Source organism: Thermobia domestica, chromosome 6 (assembly GCF_964235325.1).
Source record: "Thermobia domestica chromosome 6, izTheDome1.hap1.1, whole genome shotgun sequence".
Classification (NCBI taxonomy): domain Eukaryota; kingdom Metazoa; phylum Arthropoda; class Insecta; order Zygentoma; family Lepismatidae; genus Thermobia; species Thermobia domestica.
Window position 1 is genome coordinate 138,997,328 of NC_137459.1, and position 12,895 is coordinate 139,010,222.

Here is a 12,895-nt window from a genome sequence, read left to right on the forward strand (position 1 = left end):
TATATGCAGTATTTTATATCAGTATCATAACCAATCTCATTGTCAGATTGTAGTCTACATTCCATGCATTTCTTATGTGGCAGATTAGTCCTCAAGCTTTCTTCTTTGAGCGTCTGGGAATGCACGCATATTTCTGTTTTCTAATTTAGCGCCTTTTGAGGTAAATTTTAGTTATACTTCTTTCTTATGATTTTTAATTATTGTGCCTAGCGAACAATAGTGGATTTGGTCGACTTGTTTTATTCTTATTGGATCAACTTCGATTGAAAACAAAAGAAAGGTAAAACCAGTTACGTAACTTGTTTGTATTTATCCAGGTTTGAAGTTTTCAGTTTCATATTTTGTTTCACTTAAAGGTTCTATACTTCTTCTTTTTTTTTTCTGAAACATTATTTTCGACTTTCAATATTCAGAGGATGTGCTTATAACAGCTTAGTTTGCAACTACCAGGGCTTAATTTTTTGAAGGGAATAAAAACGGTTGTGTTTTCCCTTCCTGCAAACGATAATAATAAATTTATGGTATTAAATTGATTCCCAATAATACGTATTGTCAGAGTGCTGATCTTTAGTTGGTAATTGGTTTATATTAGTGCTCCCTTGCTTATTTTGATTCAAAGTACTGACGTGACCTCTACCATATTGACTAGGAACTGCTGAAAAATTCGTAGCCCAACCCAAAAGGAGTACACGTGGAATGGTGAAGTTTTACTTCTTCTACAGTTCCCACGCAAGTCAATTACTACCTTGTACAGTGCTCCAGTTTTTGCAGAAAAGTTACAAAATTCTGAAAATTTCCTCGCACCACTGTTCGTAGCACTACCCCTATCAGACCTAAAATGGCTTCCTTTTAAGTGTTATTTAAGTTTGGGAAATAAGTACACGTAATAGTTAGACGGAGCTAAATCTGAGGAATAAGAATGATGATCTAGACATTGAAATCCTAGATTATGCAATGCCAGTTGTGTTTGCAGGGGCTTGATGGACAAGAGTATTCTCCTGAAGGAAGATAAATCTTTTGTTTTCATTTTCCGCGGCGTTGAACTTTGAATTTTTCTTTCAGTTTTGTAAGTAATATAGATATTCTGGATTAAATATCTGACCGTTGCGGAGGTAGTCTATGAGTACGACTCCATACTTATCCCAGAAGAATGTTGTAAACAGTTTTTCAACCTCTTCTGTGCCTTGAACTGCTTGGGGCGATGGAGAAATGAGTGCTACTACTCAATTGACTGTTGTTTCGATTTCGGATCATAGTGGTATAATCATATTTCATCTATGGTTACTATTTGTCAGCGAAATTGATCAGCATTACGCTCAAATTGCAAGAAGTCTTCTGTTAATGCCGTCACTCTTTTATTCTCCTGACAGATATTTTGGGAACCCATTATGTCGAGAACTTGAGCATACCCAAACCATTCTACCAAATTATGCTACCGACGAGTTCCGAATAAATGTCCAGAATCTTTGACACAAGTTTTGCTGAGAAGTTAAAAACTGAGAAAGCAGGGTGCAGCCAGATCTCAGACTATAATTATGTATATCGTGGGTTTACTATACACTTTAAAAACTAAATAAATAATAGCTTAAATTATTTTTGTCACTCAAAAATTGGGGTGGCCTAGGCCCTCCGGTTTCGGGTTATATCCACCACTGGCTGAAATGCTGCAATTTTCAAGAATAATATTACAAATTGCATCCATGATTTCGGGAAGAATCATTGCTTTTAATCATCTTGGATGTAAAGCATAGTTTGTTTAGAAATCGTTACGTTTATACTAAGCCACTTACTTCTTCACCACTGTATATAACGGAGGAGAGTCCCGTGCTGTTTCACTGATTTCTTAATTAATATACTTCGTTGACTTTCCTTGGTGGAACAAAAATGTTATAACAGTTAGGATCTGGATGTTCGTGAAACTATGTGTTTGGGCACACATAATCACTTCAGAGGCCTTAAAAGCAATAAGAATTTCATTATTAATATGAAAATTTGTATTTGTACACACTACGGTTTCATTTTTCTAACTGATCCCTACATTCCTTCTGGATTAGACTAGGACATTTTCAGCAGCTCCTTGTAAATTTTCTCTCTTCCTCTCTCTCTCTCTGTATATATATATATATATATATATATATATATATATATATATATATATATATATAGAGAGAGAGAGAGAGAGAGAGAGAGAGAGATACGTAGCATACGGTACTAGACGAATGTGTTACTTGTAGCATACGCGAAAGTAACTCAATTTATGTTTAGGCTTCAAAAGTTTCATTGAAAAATATATAATGTGCAGACGATACTTATTTGTTAGTTACAAATTTTACTTGAAATAACTTTAATTTATAACCATATAGGTACAATATAAAAACAGCAACGAAATTACAGAATGTAATGTAAAATAAGTCAAACGTAATAAATATGTCATTTTTGGTATGGCAAATACCCCCCCGAAAAAGTATCTGCCCCTCCTTTGCCCCCCTAAGAACTTACGGCTGGTGTCGTCACTGCTTTCGTCCATGATTATAATATTGCAGTGCATTGGCGGCTAAAAGAAAGTTGCGAATGGATGACAGAGGTACTCTTACTATAATACTTCCTACGACTACCGATATCCAGTTACTGAAAGTCTGGCTATCGCAATACTCAGTGTTTTGAACATGAGCTATAGCTATAAGGTCTATACCATCCATGCAGTAGTCCATTGATTGTAGCAATTTGATGTAGACAGAAATTGTTTGTGATCTCATTTTTCATTCGTTCTCAAATTTCATTTCTTTCGCAGTATCACTCCGTAGTCAATGTTATATTTTTCGTTTCTGCCTTTTTATTTGAAATCAACTTTTGTAGCTAATACTTTAGTGCTTCTCACTGAAACATTTGGCTTCTAGAGATAAGCATGAGATGAGTATTACAATGTGGACGATTATTTCTGGATTTCTCCTGGTACCAATACCCTTGTCTCCATTTCCAGTTTTAATACAAAATGTATAGAGCGATTATCAACTAGCTCTTGAATGTTGCTTAATAAAAAGATTTTTCACGATCAATTTCAACGTAAAGGGCCTGCGCAGTGGACACCATTCTTTGGCTGGTGTCATCTGGCGAATGGAGCATATATGGAAGTAGAAGAGCGAAAGGGGCGGAGTTGTACGTGAGAGATCAACTTTAAGCGCTCTTCACTGCTTATACGAGAGGACAATTAGGGTCTCAGCTCATTTTGCTTTCTGCCATCCTTTCCTAGTTTTCAAATCAGTGTTGCTAAGCTTTATAAAATGTTACTAGGGTTCATCCTCGTTTTCGTTTAACGTAACCCCATACCCTTTCCTCTATTTGTCTCTCGCCTTGAAGTTAGAATTTGTCTTTCGTAACCACAGAACATTCGTGTGCCTAACCAATGATCTCATTCATCCGGCTCGACCAAAGCAGTTGCAAAATGAAAAGAAAGGAAGGGAAGAAAATAAAGAAATAAAAAAAGCCCCAGACTTCCAAAACTAGTTGTTAAAATTATCTCTCCACCTGCAGATTCAATACTTAAGAAAATCAACACTTAAATTAATATTATCTTAGTTTTCTTGAAAATCTAGCATGCAGTTTTGCTTTTCCTTTCCAGTTTTTAAAGAGACAATTAGTAAATGTTTCAGTTGAGGCTTGAATATTCATTTACCACAGCATCTTATCAATAAAATGTAATTCTGCCGATGCGTGTAAATTATATATGTGACTCACATGTTTCGTTGAGCCCTTGCTGCTGGTTTAGTGGCTGCTACGTGTGGCTTTGGTGCAGGGTTTCATCCCAGGTTTGCTTCATAATGGAAGAACACAAAAAAATAATTTCAAAATACTTTATTTTCCTTAATCATCCCTTTCCTTTAGCCTCAGTGACATAACCATGAGACGTTGAACAGAAAAGTGTCGAAACCATTTCCGTGACAAGAGAAGCATATATTTGAATTGGTGGGAAATTTTGCATCTAATTAGGAAATAGTATGATTTACATGGAAAAAAATAAATTTCAAAATTAACAACGCAATATTACTATCATTTCAATAATGGTAATCATAGGTATTCTGCAATTGTTGGCACGTCGTTTCACTTGCTTCAGCTGAGAAGCTTCGATGCTCGTTTTCACGTACAATTTATCAAATGAAGTGAAATATTTGAATTTTGCTTTCCCGTCCCACGGTTATGCCGGCTAGGCTAAAATAGACGGTAATGATGAAATGGTGAATGAAATGGTGGAAAGAAGAAAGTGGGAGGAAACTGGAGAACCCCGAGGAAACCCACATACACGGTGTTTGTCCACCACAAAGTTCACTTGGCGCGAGCTGGGAGCGAACTAGGGACCCCAAGCACCAGATGTGAAAGCTCTACCTCTAAGCCGCCGCGGCCCTTACACGTACGATTTATGTTTTGATATTGTCCATTGTTTATATATATATATTAGTACACAACAATATACTGAGCAAGGCTAAATAGATGCAATAAAACACACAATCACGTAACACTTTCGACACAATAACTGTGTCTTCATCAGACTTCCACTCCTTCTGGCTGTTTCGGAGTTGGTCGCCTCTTATATACTCTCAGGAGATCAAAGTTTAATTAGGCTCCGCCCCTTCATTAAAAAGTAACACTTGTGTGATTTTAACTTTCACTTTTTAGCTGCACACGTGTCCAATTAAAAGTTTTTTTTTCGCTGGATACATTCTCCCTTTAATTATCCTTATTTCTCTTATTAGTTGGTTCTCTTCCGTCTCCCTTTTCATTTTTCTTCTCCCACTCTTTATTAATCGAGAATCCTGCATTCCAATTCATCGCCTTGTCTCCTGCCTTTATAACCTCCGTGGCTTCTTTCCATTTCTCACCAAAGTTCTCTTCTCTGCTTCTATGACCCCTGCTCCTCCCCATCCCTGTTCTGTGATTTGTCTCTTTCTGATGTTTATATATCGCATTGTTATCCCCTTTCAATCTTACATCATCCTTGTGCTGTTTTATCATTTATTCCATCTTCTTTGTTTCTCATATGTAAATTTTGTTACACTCTGCACATCCTACTCTATGTATTACCCCCTTTTCGTCTATGTCCACTATTGCTTTTCTCTTGGTTTTCCTGACCAGTTCCAATATTCTGCTTCCTCCTTTCCTGTAGGTTCGTATTCCTGCTTTCCGAAGCATTTTTTTTATCTTCTCTGTTTATTTGCCTATGCTTCCTATTCCAAACCATTTTATGTTCTTTTCTTCTTCATTTTTTTCTTCCTCTCTCTTGCTATGTTTCTTGTCACCCTATCCTCTTCGTTGTATCCATTTATCCTTAGTTGGGTTCCAGAACTTCTTTAAATTCCTTTTCCTCTGTTCTTCATTTGTGTTTAGGTCTCCAATTCTTTCCTCCATGCTTTTTATGAAATTCTTATTTGTATCCTCATCCACATCACTTCCTTTCTGGCAATACGCTCCCGGTGCACACTCTTTTTGGTACCAGGATGTAATAATCTCTCCTCCTCCTGACTTCTTTATTTCCTTATCTAAATAGCACTGTTCAACAATGAAAATGTAAATTGAACAAAATCAGCTAACTCTTATTGATTTTGTGGTGCTAATCACGAATTTGAAAGTTTTTTTTTCGGATATTAGCTCCACTTTTCGTTTTACAGGCATGTCTAATAATAACGCTTTAAAAATAAATATATTCGCTTCGTTTAGGTAAAATGTTACACTGATCCGGCAACACTGGATAAACTATATGAACGCTTGGTTTCATTGTGTTCCTTGTCTCAGTAGTGTTCTGCTATTGTTAGAAAAGACAGGTTTAGTGCAGTTATCAGCGTTTTGGGTGTGACGTTTGTGTAGTGCAGGACATAAAAATACAACTACAAAAACGCAAAAATACCGGTATTTCGAATGTATATTTTTAAATAGTTGTCGGAACTATTTCAAGTGACATTTTGAGGATTTCAATAAACAAAAATGCCGCGAAATTGTGTAAACAGTGCGGATAACTTCTGCTACGTGTGTGGGGAAGTGACATTTTCCTCACAAAAGCAGACTATAACATCACTAATAAGAAAAGCCTATCAATATTACTTTGGTTATACAATTGGAGACCAAGATAAATCTTGGGCACCCCACATTGTGTGTAACACTTGTGCCAGCAATCTAAGAAATTGGATTAATGGGAAGGGGCGCTCAATGCCTTTTGCAGTGCCCATGATTTGGAGGGAGCCAAGCGACCACATCAGAGACTGTTATTTTTTGTATGGTTCCTTCCGTCAAGAAGGGAATTTCCACGAAGAAGAATCGGGCCTTGATCTATCCTAACATTCCTTCTGCAATGCGTCCTGTTCCACATGGAGAAGGACTACCTGTTCCTGGCCCACTTAAAGAATACGATCTTTTTCTGATGATGATCAGGAAGTTGAAGCTCCTGAATCAAGTACTTCGAAGGACCCTACGTTTGTTGTAGAAGAACCTCCATGTGAACCACATAGACTTACTCAAGAAGAACTAAGTGATCTAATCAGAGACTTGGACCTCTCGAAAATCAAAGCCGAAATTTTAGCGTCACGCTTAAAGCAATAGAATTTATTGCAGGAAAAAGTAAATATTTAAGTGTATCGGAATAGGGAGATGTTCACTTCATTTTTTACTATAGAAGACACACTTGTGGCATGTACAGATATAAATGGTCTCATGAGGGCACTTAAAATTAATTACAAACCTACGGAGTCTAGGCTCTTTATAGATTCGTCCAAGGTGAGTTTAAAGGCAGTGCTTTTACATATTGGAAATGAACTTCCTTCAATTCTTGTAGGTTACGCAGTTCATATGAAGGAATCTTATGAAAACTTGAAACGTTTACTTCAAGCCATTAAATATTACGATTTTCAGTGGCTCATTTGTGGTGACCTTAAAGTAATAGCACTGTTGCTAGGTATGCAGTTAGGGTATACGAAGTATTGTTGCTTTATATGTGAATGGGACAGTAGAGATCGTGGATCTCTTTACCGCAAAAGTGATTGGAGTACCAGAGAAACTCTTCATCCGGGAGTGAAAAATGTGCAGCATGAACCACTGGTAGATCGTAACCGAATTTTGCTTCCCCCTCTACATATTAAATTAGGTCTTATGAAAAGTTTTGTTAAGAGCGTGAACCAAGAGGATGAGGCCTATAAGTACCTAAGAGAACAATTCCCTCGATTAAGTGATGCCAAAGTTAAAGAGGGTGTTTTCATAGGGCCACAGATTAGGCAACTATTCAAAGATCAAAAGTTCGACGAAATTCTCCAAGGTGAGGAGAAAGCTGCGTGGGAAAGCTTGAAGAGTGTTTGTTCACAGTTCTTGGGAAGACACCGAGCAACAAATTACAGACAACTGGTAGCAAAGTTGTTATTGTGCTACGAAAATCTTGGTTGCTATATGTCTCTGAAACTCCACTTTCTTCATTCACATCTAGACTTCTTTCCCGAAGATTGAGGAGCAGTAAGTGATGAACATGGTGAGCGTTTCCATCAAGATATTGCAGCCATGGAGAAGAAATATGAGGGAAAGTGGAGTTCTAACATATTGGCCGACTACTGTTGGACTATTGCAAGGGATGCTCCAGATGTAACCTATAAAAAAGCAAGCCAAGCGAAGACGCTCAAAATAAAATAAACATAATCCTGTACAAGGGATCACTTGAAACTTTTGTCTACATTGCAGTGTAGTTCTTGCACAAAAAGGTATTTGTACATATTTTTCATGTTTTGATGTTAATACTGATTTTTATTACGGAATTGTTAATGTTTAACTTGACCACGGTTACTTTCTTTTCTGTATCGCTGTGAAACGGCTATTTGCGCAATTTTGGAAAAGGAAGTACAAGGGTATAGAAAGCTATAGGTTAGGGTACTTCGTAACTCCCCAGCTTATCAGATCACAGTGAAATAGATAAAAAAAATGAAATGTAGGTTTTTACAAGGATTTTGCTAAAATGTTCTATAAATATTAATACATCTGTATATATATACAGCTACTGTTGTACAAGGGCGTTTTTTTTTCACAACCTGAGCTAATAAAATTCTTCTATTATCATTTCCTATCATATTAGGCTTAAATGAATGTAAAAATCGCAATTTCAAAGAATTTACATACGATCAAAGTTTGTTGAACATTGTTATCTCCTTATCTACTTCTATTTCATTCTCTGGTCTAATCCCTTTGTTTGCATCTTCCATGTCTCTTATGAATTTCTCCATCTGCGTTTTCGTTCCCTTCCATACTCCTAAACAGTCATCTGCATAACGGCAAGAAAGAAGCAATCTTTCTCCTCCTCTTTCTATCGTCTCCTTCTCTCATCGGTTCATTATTATTATTATTATTATTATTATTATTATTATTATTATTATTATTATTATTATTATTATTATTATTATTATTATTATTATATTAATATATCCGCCGAATCATCACTAATCAAATCACAGAAATTGGAAAAAAAGCATTGAAATTTATATTTTAAAAATCACACTTGTTAAGTTAATTATCTGGTAATGTGGATGATGAGACGATATCATGTACATAAATATTAGTGGTGAATTTTTACACCGATTTACAAAAATCTCCGATCAGTGTTGTCTATGCTGATTTGGTAGGTCATAAAAGTATCCTCCACCAATGAATGATGCTCTAGTGCTTAACATCAAACGAGAACACCCTCAAACACAGGCCGGATTAAGGAAGGGGCTTAGAGGGCTATAGCCTCTGTCCTCCAGGTGGACATGGACTTCTACTCTGACCAAAATCACAACTGGATATCTAAAAAGAATCATGAAGATCCAACCATCATCATAAAATAAAATATGACCAAAAATATGAAACATATTCCCTTAACTTTCCCAATGTATACTTTCACAGAAATGTATTAGGTAAAGTCAGCAGGGGCCACATATTTATTCCAGTCCCGGGCCTCTAGATTATTTAATCCAGTCCTGTTCAAACAATGCATTTCGCGGCACGCCAGCGACTCGAATATTGATTTCCTTCAATCCGAACTTTTTGGTTGGCAAACCACGAATGGAAAATTGTTGCCCGCTCAGGAAAATTGACCACTCAGGAAAATGTGCCTAAAAGTTGACACAGAGTTAAAGTCTTGTGCACGTAAACATATGTGCTACACAAACAAATGCAAGTGTGTTGGACCTGAATAGATGTGCAGCATAAAAAAAAATACTGTAGTTGTAATGGGAACAAGTGTTATAATACACTTACAGACACTTATGTACCAGAAAAAGATTCATCTAATGGGGAGTCAAAAGACTTAAGAAATATGTAATTTTGCAAATATTTTGCACAGATTTGATATGATAGTATAGAATATTATTATAGTTCTGCTTGTTTCCAGCAATTAGTAAGTATTTAATCAAGTTGGATATAATGTTCTCATAAATTACATACAAATATGGTTATTGAGGTTTCCGCAAAAAACATTTTCAAAGTGACCATTGAAATAATGCAGGCCCATTCGGGATTTTAGAAATACCCTTCAGGTGTACAACGATGTTATCAATCATCCTCTATATCACCTGTAAATGGTGTTTACCCATCTCACTTAAGACATTTTTACACACTTTCTTACATTATTTATATTTTCTGTTTTTTTTTTTTTCATTATGGTAAGATAAATATTTTAGTTAAAAAAAATAAGGAATTATTTTCAACGATCAGTGGAAATGTCGCACACAAATAGAGTTGGAAAATCGGCATTATCCTGAATATCAACTGTAAATGGATTTCAAAACTATAAAAAAAGACACCTTTACCTATCTCAAAATGTTGTGATCCTTAACGCGCGGTCGTATCAATTGACCAGAGATCTAGAAATGATCTTGACAGTGCAGGAGAGCTCAAGGGAGAATGATGAGAACTGTTCTTAAATATTGGAAAAGAATCAGCTTTCATCTCGGAAACAAAACGTTCATTGATTGACGTGAGCTGAAATTGAGTGGTGCCATTCGGAGCATCAGCATTCGAATCAATGCGCACTTGCCTTCGAACTTACCTATCTGTAGGGCTATTCCTGGAAGTAAACCTAACAATTTTGGCACCGTTGGAAAGGTAATGTAATGCTCTACAAATTTAATTACAGATCTTCTTTCCATATCTCAACTTATTGGGAAGAGACAGAGAAAAAAAGTAAAAATATGTCAGTTTTTAATGTTTGTGTTAAATTTTCCGAAAAAAAATGTTGGGCCTATCCAAAGCATGAATAGACAAAATCGTAAAACGCACCTTTCAGATAAAACGAGAAGAAGAAATTCATTAATATCTTCATTCGTTTTGGAGATATGGCCTTTTATTAGAAAAGCTCATTTTCTAGCTTCAGCAGAGGGAGGAGGGAGTGTATAGTGGGAACTTCCGTTCGTATCAAGAGACGGGTGATCTAGAGATGAACAGGATAGTGGACTTGATGATTTAGGAAAACCAGTTGCATTTACTTTTTCCGGTTGATCCAACTCCTTATTTTGAAGACTTTTCCAGATTCTGCCTTACCACTAATAAGATCAATAAAGCCAAACTTAAGGACTAGCTGCCAGGTATATTTACCGAAACATGAAAAGTGTTTTGAGCGAAATACTGCATGCCTTGGGAATACAGTAATGGCACGAAAATGGACAACCCGCTCCAGAGTGACAGCTGCTGCCATCTTTTCTATATGAAGACAATTGGAGGATGTTTCGACATGAGTTCCTGGTAAAAGTATCCTGAAACACAACGTCGGAGTGCTACTCAGTAAATTTTGAAATATTTGTAAATGGTTTCAAAAAGTGTGGTATTTACCCCTATACCCCTGACATTTTAGGTGACGAAATGTTTGCATATGGAAGAGCAACACATTCTAACTATTCAAAACACTACAAAACAATCTTCGGCAGAAAACAGTCATTCCATCTTTCCAATAACTGTCTTCTGTACCACAGGTAACACCATTGGTTTGTCGGCTACGTAAGAAACAATAATCATACATGGTAACATACAAAGAATGCATAACGGCACTAAGGTTGTCAAAGGCGGAAATTGTTCGAAAGAAGCCGAGCAATCGTCATGTTAGTAACACAAACTCTCAAGCTTCTACCTCTAGTGCAGTAACGGATACAGTAATTATCTTGGCACATGCAATATTTTTATCTTTGACGACATGAATGACCAGTCGTGGGTACAATGTATAGGGAAGTGCAAAAGGTGGTTCCATGAACAATGTGTACAAAATGGATCTGATGTACATTTCACGTGTGGCTCTTGTGATTAAGAGCGTTTTCCACGGAGTATGACAGTTCTCTCTTGAACATCTGCAAAGCACTTCCCACTGTTGAAATCTCCCATCATTAGTGTCCAATTCTCCCTCGCTTTTTTTATGTCTTCAGTTGCAGAAAAGGAGCCTACTTTTATCTGTACACAAGTCGTATGCTCATGAATATTACGAACTCATTTTGTGATTTACAGATTTTGGAAGCATTCATGTATACGTCTTGCCCTTTTTTCATTAAATTGCACTTTCCAGTTCATATTACTACTAGTTTTTCCATAGCGTGTCGAAATGTCCCTAACTACCTTACTATGTGCTTGTTATATTTGCGTGCCTCACCATTGCCACAGGCTCTTCTGGGCTACCGACCATTTCTGTGGGTCCTTCCATTAGGGTTGCTTCGTCATCTGCACGAAAGGAGTGCTCTAAACGTTCTGATGCTATAGATCTATCTGTTCTCAACGTTCATCGCTATTATCAGTACTCTCCGAAGGCTAAATGTCACCATACTCTCAGAGAATCATCAATATCTCACATGGACGACGACTGACTGGAACGCACAAGAAACCGCAACTCCATTCTTTCTTACTCATTAACTATGATCACAAATATCAAGATCTTGTACCCTCGACTCATCTAATATATTTCACACTCTAAATTCCTTCTCGTACAATGACGTCACCTTCGACGCACACTCTGAACAGAAATAACGCTGTAATATGTTCGTTTGCACGCTACCGTATACTTTATTTGGTACGAGATGTGAAATTACTATTTTCTTCTGAATTTCAGATATTTCTAGTTAGATACCTGTTACATTATTTGAATTTTATTCTGGCATTATAATATATACCACTTTAAAAATTAAAGAAAAAAAAACATAGGAAACTAAAAATTGATCATAATATTGCGATCTTCGCTAGTTTTTTTGGATCAGGGGCATCACAATTTTTGAACGGCCGCTAAATCGAGCTTTTGTATTTTCTACAGAATAACCACATCATACTGAGTTACCTGATAATTTGGGTTTGGCTACACTATATACAGTTTTCTAGATATAAAGTCTACAAAAATTTTTGAAGTATAATTGATATTTTCATCCAATTGAATCAGGGGCGACAACATTTTTGAAGGGGCCCTAAATCAAGCTTTCGTATTTTCTGCGGAATAAGCACATCATACTGAGCTAACTGACAGTTTGCGTTTGACAACACTATGCATAGTTCTTCAGATATAAGGCCTGTCATAAAACTTTTGATTAAAATATACTTTCTATTTTGATCCAATAAAAAGAAAAGTCTTATTAGCAAAGTTTTCTCATCAGCCAAGAAATACTGTAAGTGATAAGATTTTTCCTTTTTTCCTTAGTGGTTTCTCATAGTCTTAGATTGGTCACGGTGGCTCAATGGTAGATCCCTTGCCTCTAGTGCGTGGGATCTCTGGTTCGATCATCGATCAAATAAGTTTGTGGTGGACAGCATCGTGTCCGTGAGTTTTCTCGGGGTATTGCTACTTCCTCCCACTTTAGCATTCTATCAACTCTTAGGTCATCACTCATTTGTCTTAGTCAATAAGCTGCCTCAGACTGAAGTGCATAATAGTGGG